This window comes from Calidris pugnax, unplaced genomic scaffold (genome assembly GCF_001431845.1).
Source record: "Calidris pugnax isolate Ruff unplaced genomic scaffold, ASM143184v1 scaffold58, whole genome shotgun sequence".
NCBI lineage: Eukaryota > Metazoa > Chordata > Aves > Charadriiformes > Scolopacidae > Calidris > Calidris pugnax.
Window position 1 is genome coordinate 8,885,512 of NW_015090868.1, and position 24,611 is coordinate 8,910,122.

General features: G+C 35.4%; 1 protein-coding gene across 1 annotated transcript in view; it reads right to left on the bottom strand.

Annotated features, from left to right (window-relative positions):
* Window positions 1-24,611, bottom strand: part of TENM3 (teneurin transmembrane protein 3) — a 1,441,984-nt gene that overhangs the window by 1,371,315 nt on the left and 46,058 nt on the right. The window contains exon 2 of the mRNA XM_014945587.1: window positions 13,595-13,699. The gene's annotated coding sequence lies outside the window, so the exon portion shown is untranslated. The remainder of the gene's footprint in view (window positions 1-13,594; window positions 13,700-24,611) is intronic.

The window sequence follows — 24,611 nt, forward strand, 5'->3', positions numbered from 1 at the left end:
AAAGAGTCTGTTACCGAATCCTATACCCACCCATGGAAGTACTTGATGTGTTTCAGTTAGAAATGGAGCCTGAGCCATCAGGAGCCCCCTTTAGAAGAGGGGCAGGGTTTAAAGAGCTCTACTGAATTTCTGATTGAGGTTAATGCACTTTATTTTGTTGTCCCTAATTTGCTGTACTGGGAGGCATCATGGGAAGGCCCCAGATGTTACATGCCATAAAATAAAGCAACAGTCGCAAAGAACTCTTTAAATACTACTTGTTGAATTAGAAATATGTGTATTATTTGTAATGAAATGGCGGTAGTTAAGACTTATTTTAACTACTCGCTCTTCCAACTACTGCCCGTTCTACCAAACTAACTTGCATCATCCCTGCAATGACTAAGATCCAAAACATAAATATTTTAAAGCATGTTGCTTGCAAAAATATGAAAATTCAAAATTTGAATACAGGTGGCTTGCCAGGGAAGTGCTTGAAAAAGACAAACTTCTTGGTGTATACCAACCATTTAATTTTTTTCCTGATTAATTTTTGAGATAGTTCTAACTCTCTACAAAAAGTAGTCTCCATGGCTTAATCCTGGCAGGTTAGAAAGCACAACATATTGCAGCCCACTGGGTCATCAAGGTTAGTGTTACAGAAGGATAAAGAAACATTCTATTCTAACATTAACTGTGTTAATACCACTAATCTGATTCATTTAGTCCCTCTCTCCCATTATTAAATTGTGTTAATACCTCTAATCTGATTCATTTAGTCCCTCTCTCCCAAAGTACCTAAAAGCTTATATATAGTAATAAAATATGTATTTGCAAAATTTAAAGCACATTGTTTTGATTTCTTTTTTTAAATTTAAATTCTTCTTTCTAAGGAAATTAAATTTTAGGAAGAAAATAGAACGTGTTTGCAAAATCTAAAGCATGTTGTTTTATTTTTTTTTTTAAATTTAAATTCTTCTTTCAAAGGAAATTAAATTTTAGGAAGAAAATAGAAAAAAAATACTTGAAGAGCTCAAAAATGAAAACAAACTTTCAGCTCATGAAAAAGTAAGAATATATATCTAGTCAACACAATTTAATATTACTCATCATCTCCAAGTAAGCAAAAAACAGTAGGTCAACTATAACTATTATGCTGTTGGTTTTGAATATTAAAGTCTGCAAGTAAGCAAAAAACAGTAGGTCAACAACTACAACTATTATGCTGTTGGTTTTGAATATTAAAATATCCTGCCTGATGATTAATTTTTAACACCTTCCACACACACTGTGGGGTTTGTTTGTATGTTTTGTTGTGGGTTTGATTTTTAAAACTTTGATTCCACACACACTGTGGGGTTTGTTTGTATGTTTTGTTGTGGGTTTTTTTGATGGATCCGAATCCTCAAGATGTCATGAAAATGAATTATACAATCACTGCATTATACGAACATATTTTGGAACAGAGTTAATTTTTACATATATGAAAAAGGAATCACTGTAAACCACTGATAACCACCTTTAGCCCTGAAATTTTGTAAAGGCTACAACCACAGAGACTGAATTTTAAGATTTGTTCTGCTAACATTCTGTATAGAGTAGTTCTGAGTGTGGATGAGGTTGTTATTTGACTTATTTGCACAAAATATGAGGAAGAAAAAAGCGTGAAATCTCTCAAATACCTTAAAAGAAAGGAATACACTATGTGTAAATTAAAATTGTATACAGCCCTTCCAATCTCTTGCTTTCAAAAGTTGTACCTATATGTTACCAGATTAATAATTAATGCTGACAACTGACTAAATAATAACACTTATTATTAAAAACAATTAAATCTCCAAGGGAAAGAAACAATTGAAAATTTCAAACTTTTGAGTAAGTGGTGTTTGAAGACAATTGATAAACCATCAAAATAATTGCTGCCAGTACCATTTTACCACCTGCTTATCCCTTATAAACATTCTAATGCCATTATCTTTCTGTTTAATGACATTTCCAAATCATTTATTAGGACAAAAATTCCTATCCTGTTCTTAAGAGGTCTGATAGGACCTAAAATACTTGTTATATTTGACTCAACTAATATAATTTGTGTAATAATATGTAGCATACAAAGTAAATTTCAGTACAGTAGCATTCATTCTCTAATAAAATGCAAATGCTTAATCCATCTACATTAAATTCAACCATTTTGATAGTTAGAAAGTACCACTTAGTTGCAAAAATTTAAACTTAATGGTTATATTCTTGCCTGAAAAGACCGTGAAAATGAACCGTAGAAAATAGGTCTGGAGGGAATCTTAGTAATTAATCTGGTCCATTCTCCTGCCCAGACAATCATCAGGCAGAAGAGAAAGCAAAGTACTACATCCCGGTAGGGCAGGACTAGCAGAAGAGTTTTGCAGTGCCAACTGCAGTGAAATTTTTATATTTAAATAGATTTGGTAACTGTTCACAGATCCTGCATTTGTTTGAAGTTTTCTGTTACAATTTGAAGTACGTAGGATTTAGAGGCATTTTACTAATGTAATGCTTGAGGAATTTAAATCTTTCAAAACTATTGAAAATATCACAAATTCAAAGTGCCGGAGAAAAACAGAAGAAAAGGAATAGTTTTGAAGAACTAAGAAAGCCCTGTCTATAAATAGTTAATTTGGGCAGGGACTTCACCAAGACCAGTTTTTCAAGTGTAATAATCAAAGGAAAGCAGGAAGAGTGACATAGATCTGAAGCTTAAAACACTCTGTTGTAAATTAGTAGAATTTATAAAAACTTTATGGGTGCACTAAGACAAGTGTACCAGGAAGTTGTAGTAGTATCTCTCATAATGAGCCAATATGTGATATATGTTGTGTATCTCTAATTGGATTACTGTTCAAGAGAACAGTCCTACTGAATTCTAAGAAACTGTATTATATATATTTTATTATGTAAACAGGTACATATAAATCGGTGTGATTTACACTTTAAAGTGAACAGCTGCTAATGAAATCAGAATTAGAATTTAAATAGATGTGACAAAATTGTAGTAAAATAGAAACAAAACAACATAAATGCAAGAAAAAAAAATCTGATTCCCCCAATTCTGGCATTTAAAATTGCAGTAAAATAGAAACAAAACAAAATAAATGCAAGAAAAAAATCTGATTCCCCCAATTCTGGCATTATTAGCTGGAGATGTAATACTATTTTTGTATTCATGCCCTGTTTACCTCTGTGCGTGTGTTTATCCTTACTGAGATCACCAGAAAGTAATATGAAAACAATAATTATCCTTCCAGTGAGACATACAGGACTACGCAAAAAAACAACTTAGCCTGTTTATGGAATACCTTAGCATTAACATAAGATGAGAGCTCCTATCTCACTGCTAACAACTCAAAAAATTTGCTTGAGAATAGGTGCAGTGTCAAATGAAACAACTGTAATCCAAAACAGAATCACAAATACTCATTATTAGCTGGAGATGTAATACTATTTTTGTATTCATGCCCTGTTTACCTCTGTGCGTGTGTTTATCCTTACTGAGATCACCAGAAAGTAATATGAAAACAATAATTATCCTTCCAGTGAGACATACAGGACTACGCAAAAAAACAACTTAGCCTGTTTATGGAATACCTTAGCATTAACATAAGATGAGAGCTCCTATCTCACTGCTAACAACTCAAAAAAAATTGCTTGAGAATAGGTGCAGTGTCAAAGTTATCAAAGCAGTTATACAAAACAGCTGTAATCCAAAACAGAATCACAAATACTCATGGTTTCCATGCCCCTACATGATTGTGGGATTGAAGCTAAGTCTTTCACGAGGATGACAGGCACACATGGAGAAACATAGAAACAACCAGATTTTTTCTTTAATATGTTTCTGCATAATTAACTTCAAGAATTTTGAATTTTTTCTTCAAGAAATCAATGCAAATCCAGAAACTTGTGGGGTTATATTATTCCTGGGTCTGTTTGTTGTATTAGCAGTAATATAACTCGCTAGCTCAATATTTTCTTGCAAAATTATGTTATTTCCTACTTATTTCCTACAAGTCTCAACACGGAGATTTCATGGTTTCCATGCCCCTACATGATTGTGGGACTGAAGCTAAGCCTTTCACGAGGATGACAGGCACACATGGAGAAACATAGAAACAACCAGATTTTTTCTTTAATATGTTTCTGCATAATTAACTTCAAGAATTTTGAATTTTTTCTTCAAGAAATCAATGCAAATCCAGAAACTTGTGGGGTTATATTATTCCTGGGTCTGTTTGTTGTGTTAGAAGTAATATAACTCACTGCCTTAATATTTTCTTTCAAGATTATGTTATTTCCTACAAGTCTCAACACGGAGATTTTAAATGTATATGGGCACACAAATATGCATATGTATAGTATGAGATTCATATTTATATTAGTGTTTAACCTAGAGCATGTTAAAAACCCACAGCCTTCTCAACCTTAACAAGCACAACATTCCATTCTTCTAACAGCTTTTGTATGCTTGTTTACTCCATAAATCCATAAACTTCAAGTTATTCCTTACCTCTTTTACACAAAACATGTTTCCAACTCAGCTAAAAAATTAGTTCACTCTTAAAAATCAGCTACGAAAATGTTAGTTACATTAACTGCCTTTTCCCTCCTCTCTTGCAGATTTTTAATTGTGCAAAGTCTTCACTGGAACCCAGGTGACAGATATCATTTGAGCTGTCACACGCTTCTATTATATTGAATTCTTCATTAGAATCTTTATCTGGAGGACTGTCAATAGTAGCAATTTCTGACAAATACTTCTACCAGCCTTTTAATCCAAGCATTCTTTCTCCATAAGGTAGGCATCTCTATTTTATACTAGTTTTCCAATAAGCAAACATATTTAGAAGGAAAAGAAAGTTTAAGAAAGCAACCTCTACTAAAGAACTCATGAAAACGTAATAATACTTATAACTTGTCTATAAGGAAATCCAGTAAGAGACTAAGGAACCTTTGCTGTAGCTAGTAACTGCCTTTTCCCTCCTCTCTTGCAGATTTTTAATTGTGCAAAGTCTTCACTGGAACCCAGGTGACAGATATCATTTGAGCTGTCACACGCTTCTATTATATTGAATTCTTCATTAGAATCTTTATCTGGAGGACTGTCAATAGTAGCAATTTCTGACAAATACTTCTACCAGCCTTTTAATCCAAGCATTCTTTCTCCATAAGGTAGGCATCTCTATTTTCTACTAGTTTTCCAATAAGCAAACATATTTAGAAGGAAAAGAAAGTTTAAGAAAGCAACCTCTACTAAAGAACTCATGAAAACGTAATAATACTTATAACTTGTCTATAAGGAAATCCAGTAAGAGACTAAGGAACCTTTGCTGTAGCTAGAAACATTCTGCTCTGAGTTTCTGGTCAGCAGGTCTGAGCATCCTAGTCAAATACTTATATATTATCAGCTCAGCAATAAAATATGACACAACAGTGATTTGATAGAGAATTGCATTGACAAAGAGAAATTTTATGTACGATTATTGTTATCCTTGGAAGACCGTCACCACATGGGTAAGATATTTTTCAAGCACTTGAAAGAATAAGGTAGAGTTCAGGAGTATAGTAGAAAACCACAGAATTTAGGAAAACTTGGACTACTCTCTCCTCTCCAGAAAAAAGTACAGCCTCACAGTTACTCTTACAGAAAACATAGAATCAAATCTTCTCAGACATACGAGAGAAGTGGAGCCTGTTTTCTCCAGTCAGTTACTACAGAAATAAATCTACTAAAATAAAAATAGCTATCAGGGACATCCGATGAAATACCCACTCCAGAATCTTGTGACTCTAAAACTACTTTTATAATGAATTTTGCACAAACTCTTCCATGTTGTAACAAGTGGAAAAAGGCTGATTTCATTCATTTCAGAATTAAAAAGGTTATATTTTTCATTTTGATCTAAGCTTATTTTCTCTGTTCTTCTTGTCTACCTCTCAAATTAATTTCAAAAAACTAAAAGACTATTTATTTAACCTACCTTTGTCTGGTGCAGTAGATAAGACGGGGGAAATGTGCAGTATTCTTGGCTACTACACAAGCACCTATGCTGCAAGGGGACTATTACAGGTTTATCACTCAAATATAATGATAAAATGCAATTGTGAAGTGAAAAACTTTAATAAAGTTTCAGCAAAGTTTACCAGAATATGAATGTAGGGAATGAAATTCAGTTACTAATGATGAGTACATTCCAGTCGATAATAATGGATGTGTATACAGATACATATAGAAAGACATAAAATATATACATCCATACATTTAATGATACTTGAAGACATTTATAGAAAAATAGTATTTCTGTTAGTTTTGCTAGTATTGCTACCAAATGATGCAGCTCATCTGGATTTACTCGACTTTAAATACACATTCTCTAGAGCAGTATTGCAACACCAGATTTTTCATCTGCTCATTTTCTAATTTCCATCCCTTTCAGGTGGAAATCCCTTCAGTAAAACAGATAATTGCTTCTGCTTAGCAATGTCAAACAGTTTGCCTCAGGTTAGGGCAGTCTCTAATATTAAGATGGGGAAAAAAATTTCTCTCTCATTATCTTTCTCCCTTTCTAGCATCCTTTCATCTCATCCTCTTCAGTGGTGTCCAAAGTCATATTTTCCCCATTGTTTATCCTTTTTTACTGTTTTCTTGCATTTAGTTACAATTTTACTGCTTGTCTTCCCCACAATCCTTCATCTTCAGCCTCAGGTTTGAATGTCAGAATTTTACAATGGCTAAAGAGAAAACCTAGAACACGTTGCAATTCCATTGCTCAGTCCACAACGCTTTCAATAACAGTCATAAATCTTTTTGTCTTTCTATTTTCTCTTCACAAAAAGCCACTATGGTAAAAAAATCCTTCTGTATCTCAAAACGGAAAAACAAAGGACTGTTTTGAGATTACTAAATATACACTGCATTCTTGAAATCTCAAAAAGTCTTAGGATAAAACTATCACTCATTTCCATATTTTCCATAGCCTTGCCTTAACTTCCATCCCTTGGCAATGAAGTTCTAAAACCGTCTCCTGCTTAGTACAAAGATAAAGGCCAGGGTGACAAATGGGAGAGAATGACAACTTACAGTGACTCCTGCTGCTGGGCTATCAAATTTTGCAAGCATCAGTGAAGCAACCAACCCTTATGAGTCTCCTTTCATTGTTACCGTAAAATTATGCTCATATGTTGGAAGAACTCAACAGTTTTCAGATTTCTTTTCAAAGAGAACTCTTCTTCTAGACTGATGAGTAAATTTTAGGTCTCCTTCAGATGGATAGCTTTGAACAACTGAGATTTCTGCTGAATATATATATGATTATTATTTTTTTCAGTTTGATCTAAAAACTAGATTTTAAAACCCAAACACACTATGTATGAGCAGCTCCATACATAGATCCATATTTGTGGACTGCAGTAATATTTAATACAAAGAATTAAATTAACAAAAGGCGTCCAATACAATTGTTTGACTGGTTGCCTAAATACATTCTTTCCCTCCCCTTCATCATTTTTCCCATATGAGCATTATTATTCATTATTTTGACACCCCTTGTGAAGATGGAGGTTTTGGTTCAGAATATCCTTATACAAGCAATATTCTAAATGTTTTCTGTAAAAGCTGAAGTGAGGCCAAGCCTCCTGGAATGGGCTCCTAGGACTTTTTTCAGTTTTAAGTTGGACAAATCCACAAGCATTTCATTTGTAGCAGTTCGGTTAACCCAAAACATTATTTGTGTAAAAAGACTGCCATTAGAATACAACACAAATTAAAACTGCTTTAACTGCTTGACTACTTGAAATAGGCATTAATCAAACATTATATATCATAGTTTTATGTATTAGTTTTGTACTCTCCTGGCACGTAGACACAGCAAAACTCAGCTCATGTAACTGTCATTCAGTATCATTTAAACATATTATCCAGCTCTTAAAAAAAAATAAATAGCTGAAATAGTTGGATGAGCACCACAGCACTTCCTTATTACATTCTGCAAAGGGACTTCTTTAAGTACAAGAGAAACAATATCCAAGAGATTCAAATTTTTTTTTTCAATTAATGAAGTCATAAGTTCAGATAAATATAACTGACAAAGGCATTAGACTTGAAATTATAATTCTAACTATTTTTTAGATTACCAGACAGATTTAGCTGATACAAAAAGAAATAATGCTGATATCTATCTAATGTTAAGCTTACTTAATAATAACTCAAGTACAACGAAAAAGTAAATTGATTTTAAATGCAGTGACAGTGCAGTAGAACTCTCAACCTATCATATACGTGTATTTTAAATTTCTTTAGTATTGTTTTTCCTTGGTGATTTGACTTCTAGTATTTCCAAAAAAATCCATCATTCTCAGCAGTTTACATAGATGTCATTGCATTTAGTTTACTCTTTACACTAAACAGAGGTAATGAGGCAAAGGAACATTTCTGTTTCAGTATGCTTTCTGATTAGCCAAAAAAATTCGATGAGTCATTTCAAAGCAATTTCTTCAAAGTACTGGAAGCAATTACATTATATTGTAAATTATTAACCTGTAATTGTTTTCCTAAAAATAAAATTGTCTTAAATATTTATTTATATAGTCTATATATAGTCTAGTCTATATATAAATATTTATTTATATAGTCTATATTTACAGGCATGCATATAGTGTGTATTCTAAGTATATATTTAGGCACTATATTTATGTAGTCTATAAAGTCTGTAATTATATATACGTATAAAGCACATAATTAGAACTGGTAAATAACTTATAACCACTGAGTCCTCAAATAAACGTAGTCACTAGAAACACTACTAGAAGACTTGTTTCTAGCATTCTACACAGCATCACATAAGGAACATAAAGGATCATACAGGACCAACCTCAGAGGGACAGACAGAATTTAACTCCAGATGCAGCTACCTCTGATGCCAGTTCCTGTGTTTGGCATCAGAGAAGCTCTAAATGAAAAAGGCTGGTTTGGTTCTTCCATTTTGGGGTAGAAGAATGTTCAAACCAGCCATAATTTTAGGACGTTTCTGCAGAACACATGTTTCTGATATTTTTTTGTTGTTTTTTTAAAAGACACAGCACATGGCCCAATTTTGATCGTCCGAGACGGACAAGTAGATGTTACATGTTTTCACATTTCAGAGGTCTGATCAACCAGGCAAGATCATTCCAAAAATTATTGTGGCATCTAACATAAGAAGGACGCAACAGCTGAGAACAGAAGAGGAAGCAAAGGGCAGTGAGCAAAAGTTGAGCCAGAACATGCAAAACGCATTTCCTGGACTTACAAACTCCTCCTTACTTCCAAACAAAGTCTGGTTATGTGAGAAGTCCGTTACAGACATGGACTGTTGCTTAAATTCTCTCAAAATCTGTCTTTACTCTCCTTTCCCCACTCACACTCTGCATTCTTGAACCTCAGCTGTTCTACAAGAACATAGATCAGGGTCTACACAAGGAAAATCATCTAGATTTGAATTACAACAGTTAAAACCAATAGCAAAACGTACCTAGGAATGAACTTTAGCTATTCTTTTAAGAATTCAGGGGACAGAGGGTGAGTATTCCCTAACTCAAAGCAAAGCAATAAAGAAACAAATTAGCAAGCACAATAGCCAGGGGAACAATAAATACGTCCAGTAAATCAGACACAGTGCATATGTGGCTGATAATTTAACACCATGAAAGGGGATTACAAGTCTGCAGCAGTGCAGCGAAAACATCGTGTTCTGAGGAGATTTAGTGCAAGCAACCCCAGGTAGCTTTAACAGCTGACAGCAGATAACAAAGAAAAAGCACAAATAGTGTCACCAGTTTCATAATGCTAAAAGACGTAAGGCCATACAGAATCTAAACATGTAGACATTGCATCACTCTTAGCGTTGGCTTAATCTCTGCCCTTTCAAGCAGTAGTTTGGCTGGCAGACAGATAGCCTGTCCTTAAATTTATTTATTTTTTCTATCTCAAAAAAAAAAAAAGAAAAAGCGCTAAAGTAAGCGTTGACAATTTGAAAAATCAATTCATGTGCCTAGATTCATACTTTAAAGAAATATAAATCCCTAACCTAATCTATTACAAAGTAGGATAAGAAATAAATCAAGTGTTTTTGATAGTCTCCTGAACTACTTTAATGCTGATCTCTGTTGAAGAGTTGGATTATTATCGAAATGTGAATCTCCCACAGATTAATATTTTATACTTCTAGGAGTAGCATCTCAGGCTAGGACTGAGACAAATGGCCTAGAAACAAAATCATAGGGTGTCATAAAAAGCATTCACTATTGCTAACCTGCTTTCATTAACTACTTCTGCCCTTTTTCCATTAAAAGAACAGATCTGAAAGACCACAGTTTTCCATTCTATGACAGAAAAAAAGAAACAAAAACCCCCACAATTAAAATTAATTTGGCAAATCAAGTAATGGCAGCAAATGCATACAGTACTGACATTTATCACAGATAATAATGATTTAATAAATATTTACCAAATAACATTTCAAAAAAATGTTGTTGATGAAAGGGTACAAACTTATATTTTCCATCCAGCGTCTCCATAACATTTGATTTGTTTTCTTAAGTGTTTCAAATAACAATTTTCTAAACTTCAAAACGTTTTCTTACCCACCTAATCTTTGTCAAGGAAAACAAACAAACAAGAAAACCAGCCTCCCAGACTTTAACACATTGGCAATAAAGCTTTGTAAGAACAAAGTTATTTAAATGGCATTATCTGCTATTTGTCTTATTCTATATTGCCATTTTTTCCCCACTGAGTGCTAATAAGTGCTTGCTGTTGAAGAGGTTTACATTTAACATCTGTCACTTGTATCCAGAAGTAGCACCTACAGGGAACTGTCAAATAGATTGTTATTCTCCTCTGTAGCACCAGCAAATCTGTCTCACATCATTTACATACAGATAGTTATAGGCATTCATCATTTCATTATGCTGACTGCCTCACTATTCTAATGTATAATGTCTCTTTAATGAGCCTCAAAAATTACAATATTCCTTGATTTATGACTGCTTAACTGAAAAATTATACAGATTGACAAAAACTCATCATAAAGCATTTTTTTGTGTTCCCACCACCTTGCACTTTAAATCTAAAAAGGACTCTCAAGTTAATCTCATGATCTGTTTCTTTGACAAAAGGAATTACCAAACTTTAACACACTAGACTTCAGAGTCACTGCTATTTTAGTAAGTCTACTTCCACTTCAATGAGAGCGCAGTACCAAATTTGACAAATTAAAATCGATCCGTTTTTGTCAAAGAAATAAATGTATTGGACAATCTGTTTCAATATTATTATATGTCAATTAGTGTATACTTCCCAACTCATCATGTGGAATACTGCTGTACCAGTCATGCACAAGTGACTCACAAACGAGCCAATTTACATGTTCAAGTAAATTGAACCATGCTTTATTGTACAAACTTCAATTATTTCATACACTGAAAAACAGCTCTGCCATTAAAAGAGTGCTGAAGTACGGCAAACATACCTAAAACACCACACAGCCAAGAACAGGAGGCAAACACTTCACTCACTTGGCTGCACTCAGGCATTATATGGAGTTCAGTTCCTCCAGCTACATCTCCATGTGTTTATAAATAATACCAGAATTCCACCAGGGGCATCAGGTTTTGACTATCCAAACTGAAAAGGTTTGCGAACAAGCCCTCATCGCAGCCATTGGAAACAAGAATTTTCACCAAGCCTGAGAAAACACATGGTATTTTGCTTCTGACAATTTTACAGCTTGTAGTTAAATGCTTTTAGTACGTGAGAGAGTGTTAAGCTTCGTCTGAAGTTTCTCAAACTATTAATTTTTCCTCCCCTGTCCAATATAGTTTGAACTCACACTACAGACCGTCAGTCAGGACACGCCTCCCTCAGCCATTCATTTCCATACAAGTTTTAGAAACACAGTATTGAGACCTTTCCCTTTTTTTTTTCCCCCCCCTCAAAATGCCACTCCTTCCAGAAGGTTCCAACGTAATGAGCGCAACTATAAACAAATGAGCACCAACATAACCTCACACTGCCTGATTTCACAAGCATCACTCCCTATTTCCAAATCCTGAAGCCAGGCTAAAACGACAATCCCTTCAGAAATGTACAGAGATTTAAGCAGCAGATGGCAAGCTACAATCCCTAGATCCCCACAAAAAGTCAACTTCAAGAAGAAAAAAATAATAATAATAAAAAAAAAAATCACACAAAACAACTTACAATACTACAGGTTATTTAAGTGGCTTTTTAGTAGATGCAGATATATTATGATACAACAGAAAACTGAGTGCAGAAGTTACACTGATATGTTTGACCCTGACAGTGTTAAATACTCCATACAATAAACATTCTCATTTTGTAATTTTGCACCTATGTTTTAGTTCCTTTGCCAAAAAAAAAAAAAAAAAATTCACACAAAACAATTTACAATACTGCAGGTTATTTAAGATTTAGTAGATGCAGATCTATTATGATACAACAGAAAACTGAGTGCAGAATACTACAGGTTATTTAAGTGGCTTTTTAGTAGATGCAGATATATTATGATACAACAGAAAACTGAGTGCAGAAGTTACACTGATATGTTTGACCCTGACAGTGTTAAATACTCCATACAATAAACATTCTCATTTTGTAATTTTGCACCTATGTTTTAGTTCCTTTGCACTGAATATTTCGGTTAACACCAATGTCTGAATCCCAATGATTTCAAGGAGTCAAACTTCTAAAGATATATTATCTCCTAAATCATCACACTCTATCATCTAGGAGAATTTGCATGTCTACATTTTTCAACCATATATAATGACAGCCTACCAAACAAACCAGTGCAACATTATTATTTTTTTTGTTAAAAAAAAAAATCACAGAACCTCCATGGTGTTATTTTATCTGTGAAAGTTATAACTCTGAATCCAGAAAACCAATATGCCAACCCAAATACCTGTTACAAAGAACTGAAGACCCAAATTTATACAGCTGGATATTTTGTGAATTCAAAATATGCAGTCATTCCCATAACAATAGCAGATTCCTAGACTGTCACCCTGACCATCTCAGAATTATGTTTCTATGTCCCTTGATATTAACTGAGGCACATAGCCAGGAGTACCCACGGACAACAAGTTCATGCTATGTCTGTTAGCGTTGATGCTGTAAAGCTGTGCTATCAAATAATACCAATGTAAAAGCTGGAAGAGATAACAATTCGTTGCAAGTTGTAGTCACATAGCGAGAAGATGATAAGAACAAAGTAAACAGAGCTACCCCTATAGCCCCTTCGTAGCAACTCTATTTCTTGCTTTTCTTGCCTTATAACTTCGTCGCTACATCTCCCAGAGTCACCACTTCTGAAAACTGACTAATAGTGTCTGTGACTCTTGATTTTCCTTTCTCAATCTGCATTTCAGAAAAGACAGCAGGGGAACGAACATCTGTCAGAAGACACTTTAATCCTTTGTATTGTTGATAAATATATGGCAGCATTTCTCTGGTAGAATACTAAATTAGCGATTTTCCTTGCAGAGAACTGAACTACCCAGGAACCCAACAAAATTGTGTACTTACAGGAAGGTGGACTCAATACTTCAATCAGCGTTGTCTGCACATCGGAAGAAAATCCAGAGTGTGTTCCGTTCCTGTGATTAATTTTCTGTCTTTCTGTAGATACACCTAGGAAATAACCAGTAGAGAGTAAGAACAATTAAATTCAGAAAATAACATGAACCAAATTAGTAGAAATAAAAAAATATATTAAGTGATAATTTACTGCAATGTCTGTATCATTTTTCATCAATATGCAATTATCACATTACAGAAGACAAAAATTTGAATTTTGTCTCCATTTAATCCTGCAGTACCCAAGTGATTCCAGAGCCCTTCAATCTCAAGGCTGGCAAGGAGAATCAAACAGCTGCTGTCGTTACACCTAAACAGCCAACTGGTGGTCCAAGAGGAGAAACAGAATGACCACAGAGGAAACCACTCAAGCCTTCCAAAACAGCACAACCAGGCTTCCATTCAGCACACAGAACAACTGTAGTATATAGAATACATGAAATAGTCATGTTTATTTTAACAGTACAGTTATTTATTTTTTTTTTAGCGTTTCAGTCGAAACAGAAGCAGCAGCTTCTATCTTCTATTCTTTGTCCTGGTTCCTATTTAAATACTTGGCAGAATTCTACTGAAAGTGACTGAAGAAGTGAAGGAATAAGGCACAGAGAGGGCCTGTTTGCATGTCTTGGCATCTCTTATAGGAAGCAGGGTTCAGCTGTATCTTGCTTCATATCTAAACTGGTACTGACAAATGCCAGCTCAATCTCTCCTTAAATAGCTGAAGTCAAACCTGAACTCCAAAGCCTACTCCAGGGAGTTAACCATTCTTACTTTTCAAAGACCTTTTTTTCCTTATCTCTTGCATCTCGGCTTTGCTGTGAATTAAACCCCACTAACTTGTCAAATCTAAACCGGAGATAGCAAACAGTCTATGCTCATCTCCTTTCGTAACTATCTTGTATATATCTCTCCTCATTCTTCTCATTTCCTAGGCTAAATACACCTGGTTCTAAGTTTTCTCTCAATGCCTTTAATAATTTGATGAACTATCAATCACTATCAATTGCTTGTCACTTCTGAAAACTTAGACAACTTGAGCCTACAAGTTGTTCCACTGGATGCTCACATGTTACGCTCCTACAGATCTGTGGGGAAAGAGCTCTAGTACATCTTGGTTTAGCAGCCTCAAATATTCTATCCCTCGTGCCTCTGCCACACAGAGCAACACAATCAACGGGCAGGTAGAAATTAGCACGCTGTGCCTCGAATTCATAAAGGGTAATGGAGGCATGAAATGTTTTCAGATTTGCCAAAGGACATCTGCCAGGCATTTTAACGCTTCTGAAGCCCTGTGATTGCTGATATAAAGGGAGCACAAACACTTGCAGAAGCAAGCAAAAAGTCTGGATATATTCACTCGGTGAATATATTGTCCCCAAGTTCTCTCCTGAAGCATTAGAGGGGGGTCACTATCTTCTATTTAGGCAGTTCGTTACCTCTACTTTGTGCCTGTGCTTGTTCTTAGCAAACTGTATGTCTATTATTTCTGGAATTTATTGTGATTACTTTGAACTCAAGTCTTGTCTTCTAATATGACTGCAGCACGACTAGCATGTACTCTATTACCAAAACTACCAACAAAGTTATGGAATAACCTTAGACACAGTACAGACTCTCATGGAATTACATTCCTCCCTTCCAGTGCCGGTTACTAGGGAAAAGAATGACTGTGAACAAAAAAAAAAAAAAAAAAAAAAAGTTTTTTTTTTCCCAAAAAAACTTTTATACTAACTTTAGACCAGTCTTATCTAGACCACAGTTCCCTAGCTTGCTTAAGAGAATACCATGTGAGATAATCAAAACTGCAGTTTACTAAATTCAAGTTATATCTTTTCTACCCCTTAAGGCTTACTGCAGTATTTTTTAAAGAGATAGGGTAGGTTTGACTTGCTCCCTACAAATCTGTGCTAGCTGTTCATTCTCACAATCTCTTATAGATATTTTTGAAAGAACAGTTTGATAATTTAAGATCCCTCAAGGAAATTCATTCAAGAGAACTACCTACAATTCTCTGGATATTTCTTCAGGTCTTACCGTCAGCCCCTTTCTGAGCTTTTGACATTTCACCGTACTTTAGTTCTTAAATATGTTGTTACATCATGTAAATAGTAATAACGTAAAAAAAAAAAAAATCCTGTAAAGATTTGGTTTTTTTCCATGCATGCATTATCTTCCAGCTTTACAAATCATACAAGCAATAGTCTCAGCGCAAAATCAAGAGCTGAAAGGAGACAGTTCTTTGTTTCTAGTTGAGACAGCCTTGCAGTTAAGTAATTTGTACTGATTTTTCTAAAGGCATGACTTTCTGTGTAAAGAGAAGAAACATACATTACTATGTATGTTTCCATGAGCTGAAGTCATTACACTCTAAAGCGTCACTCACCCTCAATTTCAATATTGACACTGGAATTTTCTATCCCATTCTATATACTATTTACCTCACACAAACAGGCTTACAGAACACGAGAGGGATAATGAACTGTTTACGTTTCACTTTTTTTAAGGTTATATGCGATTGTATGTGGATTTGTCCCCCCATTTCCCCTTATTTTACCAAGCTGAGCTTAACAGGGAGCCCCACCTTGTCTGACGCTCCTTTACCACAGAAACTGAAGGAGACGTGGGCATTGCTCTTTCTGCACAAATTCATGCAGTGCATGTTTCTAGCAACGAATTATTTTCTATGCCTGAATTATTGATAATTTTTGCTCAGTTTCTCTGCTGTTCTGTCCCTCATTTTCCCCCTTTTCCCTCCTCCCCCTCCCGGGTCACTTCCTGGCCCCGCCTCAGCCGCCAACAATGCAGCACGCGGCGGCTCCGGCGCGAGGGGAAACCGGACAGAAAATGGCGGGACTGGTGGGCTGAGGGGAAGGCGGTTTAGCAGAGCAGCAGAGGGAACAGGGAAACCACAATAAGGCGGACAGAGGGATGTACGAACACGACTACGGGCCCACCGGAGCCGGGGCGGCTCCAAGAGGGGGCTGCAGCCCGGGCACGGCTCCCGCGGGGCCGGGGTACCCCCTGTGTCTGCCACATCCTGAGGGAAATTAACCCCGTCCTCCCCCAAACCGGGACATTCTCTCCGGACTAACAGCTTAATTAACTTATCCTTACTACGCAGAGGGAAATTTGTGGACGGTTGTTGTCCCTAACCTTAGATGTACCATATCCTTCGGCTACAGGGTTATGAGCAAAACCACAGTTCGCTGCATGAAGGAAGTTTAACACAAGAAGATACATCTTAAAACAAAAAACAAACCATAGTTCGCTGCGTAAAGGAAGTTTAACACAAGAAGATACATCTTAAAAAAAAAAACAAAACAACAAAACACACTGAAGTCCATCTTCTCCCCTTCTCTCCCTCCCCACACAGCCTTCTGCTTAAACAAGGCCTTGGGATAGTCGTCTCTCTGGCATATAAAAACAATGGGAAATATCAGCTAGCCCTGGCGAGATGACTATGTTAACATCTGTATCTCATTTTAAGTACTAGATTAATTCTTTTTCATAAGACTTCCTTTGGCTTCTCCACTCTTTAACACCCCACCCTTAACATGTAAAATGACCCTAAGAAAAGCAGTTCAGCCCTGTAATTCTACTACTTCCATGATAATAGCATCCCAGATAAGGAATATCTATCAAAACAGCGTCAGAAAATTATCTGTTCATTCTGGTCTCCTTTTTCACCTTATTTTTCTTATCTTCCAGCACCACATGCCTGGGCTTCTACCCAACACCCCTCACTAAGCTCATAGATAAATAAAATAAAACTAAATGATAAAAACTAAAAAAACTACCCACCCCTCAGAAAAACAAAGCAAAACAAAACCAAACCTCACTCTTTTTTCCCCCTTCCCTCTCCAAAGCTGGCCTTTTTTAAACTCTCCTTTATTTCTCTTTCCATCACAAAATGGTAACCTGCCTAGAAACTGTTACCATTTCCTAAAACCCCTCCAGGGAGAGAGCTGAAGAATGACCTTATCGCTAAGTTCAATTATCTCATCGGAAGATAAAGAGAAGATGATGCCAGACTCCCGTCAGAGATGCACGGTGATGGGACCAGAGGTAACCAATACAAATGGAAACATGAGAAAGTCCAATTAGATACTTGGAACGGGCCCAGAAATAGTGTGCTGGTGGTTAAAATTGGCAACATGTTGCCCAGGAAGATGGTGAAATCCGTTTGGGGATGTTCAAGACTCAACTTGACACATCCACAACCATCCTGATGTGCTTATACCTGTTTTGAGTAGGATATTGGACTAGATAGCTTCTGAATGTCCCTTCTGATCCAAACAATAATTTTGTGATAAAACTAAAAATTACAATGAGTACTTATTAAGAGTGTTTTTTGAAAATGAGGTGAGGGTGGCGGAACCCTGGAACAGGCTGCCCAGGGAGGTTGTGGAGTCCCCTTCTTTGGAGATTTTCAAAACCCGCCTGGATGCAGCTGAGTAACATGCTCTAGCTCTGGGCAATCCTGCTTCAGCAGGGGAGTTGGACTAGATGATCTCTATGGTCCCTTCCAACTCTAGAAATTCAGTGAAAATTCAGTGAAATTCAGTGAAAAAAAAAAATTTAAAAATTGTAAAATCCTTACCATTTGCATATTGCCATTTATCATATATTTTTAACATATGCAAAGCTAAATTTCTCCTCAAATAGGTATTGCTATCTGAAATGGGGTATCCATGGGGTATGGATGAATGGTGTTTTGCAAAAAGCAGATGCAAAGTATAAGAAACTTTGTGTCATTTAAAGTTTGTGAACTGTGGCTGTTTCCTAACAGAATGCTAAAAAAAATTTGCTTAGATTTCTTAAGAAGTGTCTACTTCGATGGTTTCTTACAATTTTTTTAAATTATTTTCCATGCAGATCATTAAGGCAACATTCAAATGCACTTCATTTGATTATGGATATATCATTTACAGTGTAAGTAGCATATTTTCAGTTTTATATAAATGAGATTATCTTATTTATCCTTGCTACCATTTTTTGCCTTCCAAAATACGGAAGACATTATTTCATTTCGTAAATACACCTCTCTAGTACAGTGTATGTTATAGAAAACATGCCTCTGTAGAAAAATTATGTCCAATTACTATCTTAAAAATATGAAGCTCATTTCCAATAACATCTCTGAGAAAATGACTGAAGAATCATGAAACTGCAAAAAAATGGTCATCTTAAGATGAAAAGTAGCGTGTAAGCTTGCTGTTTGAAAATAGCAAACTACTTTATTTATGAAGAATCTAATGATAAGTCTTTACCGCTGCATAACTAAATGTCACACTTTCTGAAAATGTGGCTTTGATACCAAGGAGGTTTAAAAACTCGACTGAAATTGCCAAAAGGAAGAAGTAAATTGCACCAGGTTTGATACTTACATTATTATTATGTTATATGTGGTCTGTGGAAACCCACACACTTCACACTTGGATACTATAAAAATATTATACAGATAATTCTTTAAACAATATCTATGTTGTAAATTGTTATGAAGAGCTAAAGAGTTCATGATGCAATTCATAATGCTGGCTAAGAAAGGAGAGTTAGAGCTATAGAAATTTAATCAATATCTTATTATAAGCACAGTATGGAAAAAGAATGTGTGAAAAAGTCTTGCTACGCAAGATCAGAGAAGTTTGAACAACACTTACTTGTAAACATTTAGAGCTTACTAAAGCTAAAAATGTTTGTCTAAATAAATTCTTATTTTATAAAAAAGGAAAGTTTCTATCTATCAATATTTCTCTTGTAAACTGTAGTTTTTAAATAAAATCCAGATATAACTAATAGTCCATCTACCGTGAACAACATATTTCAAGTACAGTGCTCTCAGCTGCCTTTTAGCTACTGAACCTATAAGGCATATTAAAGTGAAATGAAATTGGTTTTTTTTTTAAAAGTTCTTGGTTATTGGAGGTTGCAAAGAAGAACACGGAAATCGGCACCTTAAAATACACTTGAATGCAATGGCACCTTCAAATTATTCAATAAGACTTTGCTTTAATCTAATTGTAAAATTTTGTCTGATTTTGACTATGTGTAGTCTTCACTATTCGAGAACTTTCAAGGCGCTCTGGCAGAGGGAGAAAATATGCCTTAATATAGGAAAAAAAAGAAGTACTGCAAATGAGGACAGCAGAAGATTTATTTTTTTTAGGTACAAACATCCTTAAAAACTGGCCAAATGTGTAGCTTTCATATTTCAGTGTTCATTATATTGTGTCAACTGAATGTGATTTACACTTTCAATATATTTATTATATCTGAACTGTGCAACCACTTTAATGCAGTAATACTGTGTTTTACTAACTTTTCCTCCGAAGATTTTTGGGCAAATTAATTATAGCCAAATATCAAATATGAACATCCTGATCTCACTAGAGCTACAATTATTTTATCTCTGTTATCCAAGACCTTTACATACGAGCAACAGCATATCATGATTTCGTCCACCAAGAGTGAGAGGCCACTATTTATGATTTGACAGGACGTCTCCTCAAGGCTGCTCTCCAACCATTCTCCACCCAACCTGTGTTTGTGCCTGGGGTTGCCACGTCCCAGGTGCAGGACCCTGCACTTGGCCTGGTTGAACTTCATGCAATTTGCATGACCCCACCTCTCCAGCCTGTCCAGGTCCCTCTGGATGACATCCCTTCCCTCCAGCGTGTTGACCGCACCACCGAGTTTGGTGTCATCGGCAAACCTACTGAGGGTGCACTCTATCTCACTGTCCATGACATATCATCAAACTGTCAAGAATCTACTTGATGCATGTCAAAGTCTTGTTGTTCAGAACTAGTGAACCCAGCCACCTGAGCAGGAAAAAAAAAACAAAACTAGTGAATTTTTACTCTGTACCTTCACTATAATGTACCCGTGTACAACTACCTCAGCAAAGTAGTAATAGCTCTTGGCAAACAGCATTCATCTGGGCTGAAAAGCTGTCAGCAGCAATATGGTAGATGTCAATTAGAATAAAGTATGAGATGCAAACACATTTGCCAATTACATGCATTAGACCTCATAATGACTGATGTCACAAATGTAGTTTGGTGATAAATTATCTTAAGGACAGTAATTATATTTTTCCATCAGTTGAATGTACCCATTTTGAAGTTACAAAACGAGATCCACAGGAAAAGTCTCCCTTTAGACAACAGAAACAACAACAATGTCGGGGGGCGGGGTTGTTTGCTGCTTGTTTTTTTCCAGATAGACCCAGCTTGGACTTGTAAGAAAAATAAATAGTTGGTTTTTTTAATTCTATACTATTTGCAAGGAAAATAAATATGTGTAGCACCTTTATAAAACAAGCCCACTGATGATTTTAAGACTATTTTCAAGAGTGTTGAAGAGATTATGGCAACTTAGATTGGAGAATGAATAAGTGTTCTTAAATAGGGATTGCCAGAAGAATTACATTACTCCAAATATGGAAAAAAAAAAAAAAAAAGGGGACTGGATCATTTAAAAGAAGGAGGATGTCATCCAAGAAGAAATGAGAACAGTGATGGAGACAGGGACAGCAACAGTGACAGCTGCATACAAAGCTACCTGGCAGTATAGCCAGGACTGGCAATTTTTAGACCAAGATTTAGATCAAGATGGGGAGTTGGACTCAATGATGTCTATGGGTCCCTTCCAACTTGAGATATTCTATGATACTGTGATTTAATATTTTCCTAAATGTTCATGTTTAAATGCTAACATCAACACCTTTCTTCAGACAGAACTGGGAAAGATTCTACAGCCTATGTCATCGAGATGATCAGAACTAGACTTTTTGGCCTAAATATATATATTTTTTTTTTTTTTAAATTAAAAGCACTATGCAATGAAACTATAGAAAGCTGAAGCTTCAAGTAAGGACAAAAGGTGATTCTTGCCCTTCTGCCAACAGAATTCATACTGTGACAGAGATACAGTTTTCCTTTCTTTTGACCAGTGTAAGAGTTCAAAAGAACTAATTTCTTCCTTATCCCTGTTCAGATTCCTGTTCCTGACAAATTTATATTAATACTTTTTTTAACAGGGGTAGGAGGACAGTTCTGCTTCTCACCTTTCCATCTTGGAGGGTAGCTCTAAGGAAGGTGATGAAGGCTGTTCCCTTGGTGGACAAATAAGTCACGCTACTAACAGAGACTTTTCCTAAGCATTGTCAAACTTAGACTGTAATCAAGTCAAGGTTGCTGTAAATGCCAGCTGACATTTCACAAAGCTTAATTAAAATATGTGAGATTTTATGGACCAGTACATTAGAACAAGGTAGAATGGTTCAATACTACTGCAGCTGCTGGAGAGCAAAACCCCGGCCCATTTTATTTAAAATTACAAGGGGTAGTAAGACTAGAGGGGAAAATACAGAGTAATTGAGTTAACCGCCTCCCACCATTACATTAATGTTAAAATAGATGCATCTACAGCCACCTGAACATAAAATCCTATTTAAAATGCAGCATTGATTCATTCAATCACACTTTATCATTCACAACATGAACTTTACGTGAACTGTCTCCCACTGATTTGTCTATTCTGCTTCAAAGGATCCATCAATAATAATCTACCAGATTTTCTTCTAATTACTGTTATATTTTTCCATTGAAATTGCTTCTTTTTACTGGAATATGAAAGAAAGTTTTTATTAAAACACAAAAGACATAGTTTTGGCCAAGTATTGAAAGAGCTAAACCGCTGTTTGTATTGACACAACTTCCTCGAGCTCCCTTGCATAAACTGATTTTAGAGAATGAAGCAGAGAGAGAATACCTGATGTTCCTGAGAGATAAGCGACATTACTTCAAATGCACATACTACCAAGCTTAATTTATCTTAGAAATTATCAACAGAGATAATTTTGGGGAACCAGACCACTGTTTTGGTTGGTTTTAGATGACTGTTTGTTCTCGATATTTATCTTAACGTTACTAGCTCAGTGAACACATATGAAACTTTGGCAAAACATGATGGAAACACAAACTCAACTTTTTCAGTGTGAGGAATAAGAAGGATAATATTGTATCAGTAATGACAGGAAGGAGACAGCTATCATCTTCTCCCAAAAATCTAGAATTCAGTTGCTGGGAGAAAAATAAAATAAATAAATAAATAAAAAAACCCACCTCCACAGATTCATTGTGCTCAGAGTTGAAATGGTGCTGTGACAGGAAAAAAGATAGGTGATGAAAATCTAAGAGATTCTTATTAAGAGATGCTATGGTGAGAAGAGGAAAACTCAAGCAAGGCTGGTTAATGGAAAGTGGGTCTCAGCTGCACATGCTTTAAACACCCATGTTAGTGCACAACTGGAAGAAAAATACTCATGTTTAACTTTACTCATGTGTTAATACTCAAAGTAATCTATTTAAGCTAATAAAACCTGTTGAGGCTAAATTGCATTGTAGAGCCAAAGTGATGTGTCTGTGCAACACTCCATCCTATGAGTTCTTGTATCATGTAGGGCAGTACTAACTCATGGGCATTTGACTTTTACTCTGTTCTGTGCTTTAAACATTCTTCAGGCTCCAGAGTCACATATACCACATTATGAGGGTGAGGAAATCCATTTTAGCCACTCTTACAACTCCTTTATCATTCTTTTTCAAAATGCCATTAAGATATAGTCTGCTGATGGCTATAAAAATGAGAAATCTGAAAATGACTGTATGTGTTATGGCTTGAAGCTATACTAAAATTCATTAAAATTATCCAATAAAGTATGGAGTTAATCATTAGTTTCAGGTGTGATATATTAGTGCAATGCTCTGTCATCACAAGAATCTTTGTTCTTTTTATAATCTATCCCTCTGAAGTTTTTACATTAGCTGCAAAATTGGTTGTCTCAATGACAAGTAGAGTCTTCTTTAAGGACAGGCAATTGTTGCCTTTAAAATATACTTCCCTAATCAGGATTCTGCAGGGAACACATGTACACTGGGCTATGTATAGCCAAAAGGAAAGTTTGAGTAAGTACAATCAATTCAAAATTAAAAATAAATTTATTTTGTCAATCAGTGTTTAGACTATGAGAAAATCCCTGTCTTTGCTCAAAGGATTACATTCCTGCCTAAGATGTTATCATTTGTGGAGTAATAAGCTCACACTTTTTGTATTACTACCTTGACTTTACCTTAATCTGAGGAAGAATACATGCCTGTAAACACAGAAATAAAATAGAAATCATAATAAAACTGAATTCATCTGCAAGTAATGCTCTGAAATAACTAGCAGTTCTACAAGTTGGGTTTTTTTCTATCAATGTTTTCACTGTGTAAGACATAGATGTATCTAAATTCAATTAATTCTACATAAAAGAATCAATTGGCTTATATATAGGAAGTCTGCAAGAACACTCATTGTAGAAATGCTTCAGCAGAAACTTTTCAAAGTATTCCCTTTTCAAAGGCTAGCTAACTCAGAATACTTTGGGGGGGATAAAGAAAAAGACTTAGTACCATAGAACTGAACCTTCATTGCCAGAGGAAAAAAAAAATAGGCCGATACACCTAAATGTAACAAATCTCAAGCATCCTAACATTTACATCCTAAAGCATGTCATGTACTGCTCCACACAAGCCAGATAGTTGTGATGATTTCCAAATAATGAAATAGCTACGTGTGTTTTAGGGACGTAATCTACATGAAAAGCAACAGTGAACATTTAGTACCATGTTATTTTACCACAAGAGATCTCAAGATGGGTTCATTGGTCAAAGAAAAAGTATCAATACCTTTTAAATAGGAATGTAAGTTAAAAACCTAAATGGATTTTATCATAGGATACAAAATACAAGCATTTACTTGGCATTACCCATAGAATACCTTTTTTAAAAAAATAACTTCTTCACCTTATCCTTTTTTACTAGGATTTTGCTTCCCTTTCAAGTTATTTAAAATGCTTGCAGTGTAACATACAGCTTCACAGCACACACAGGTCAGAGGAGCCAACATGCTGATTTTG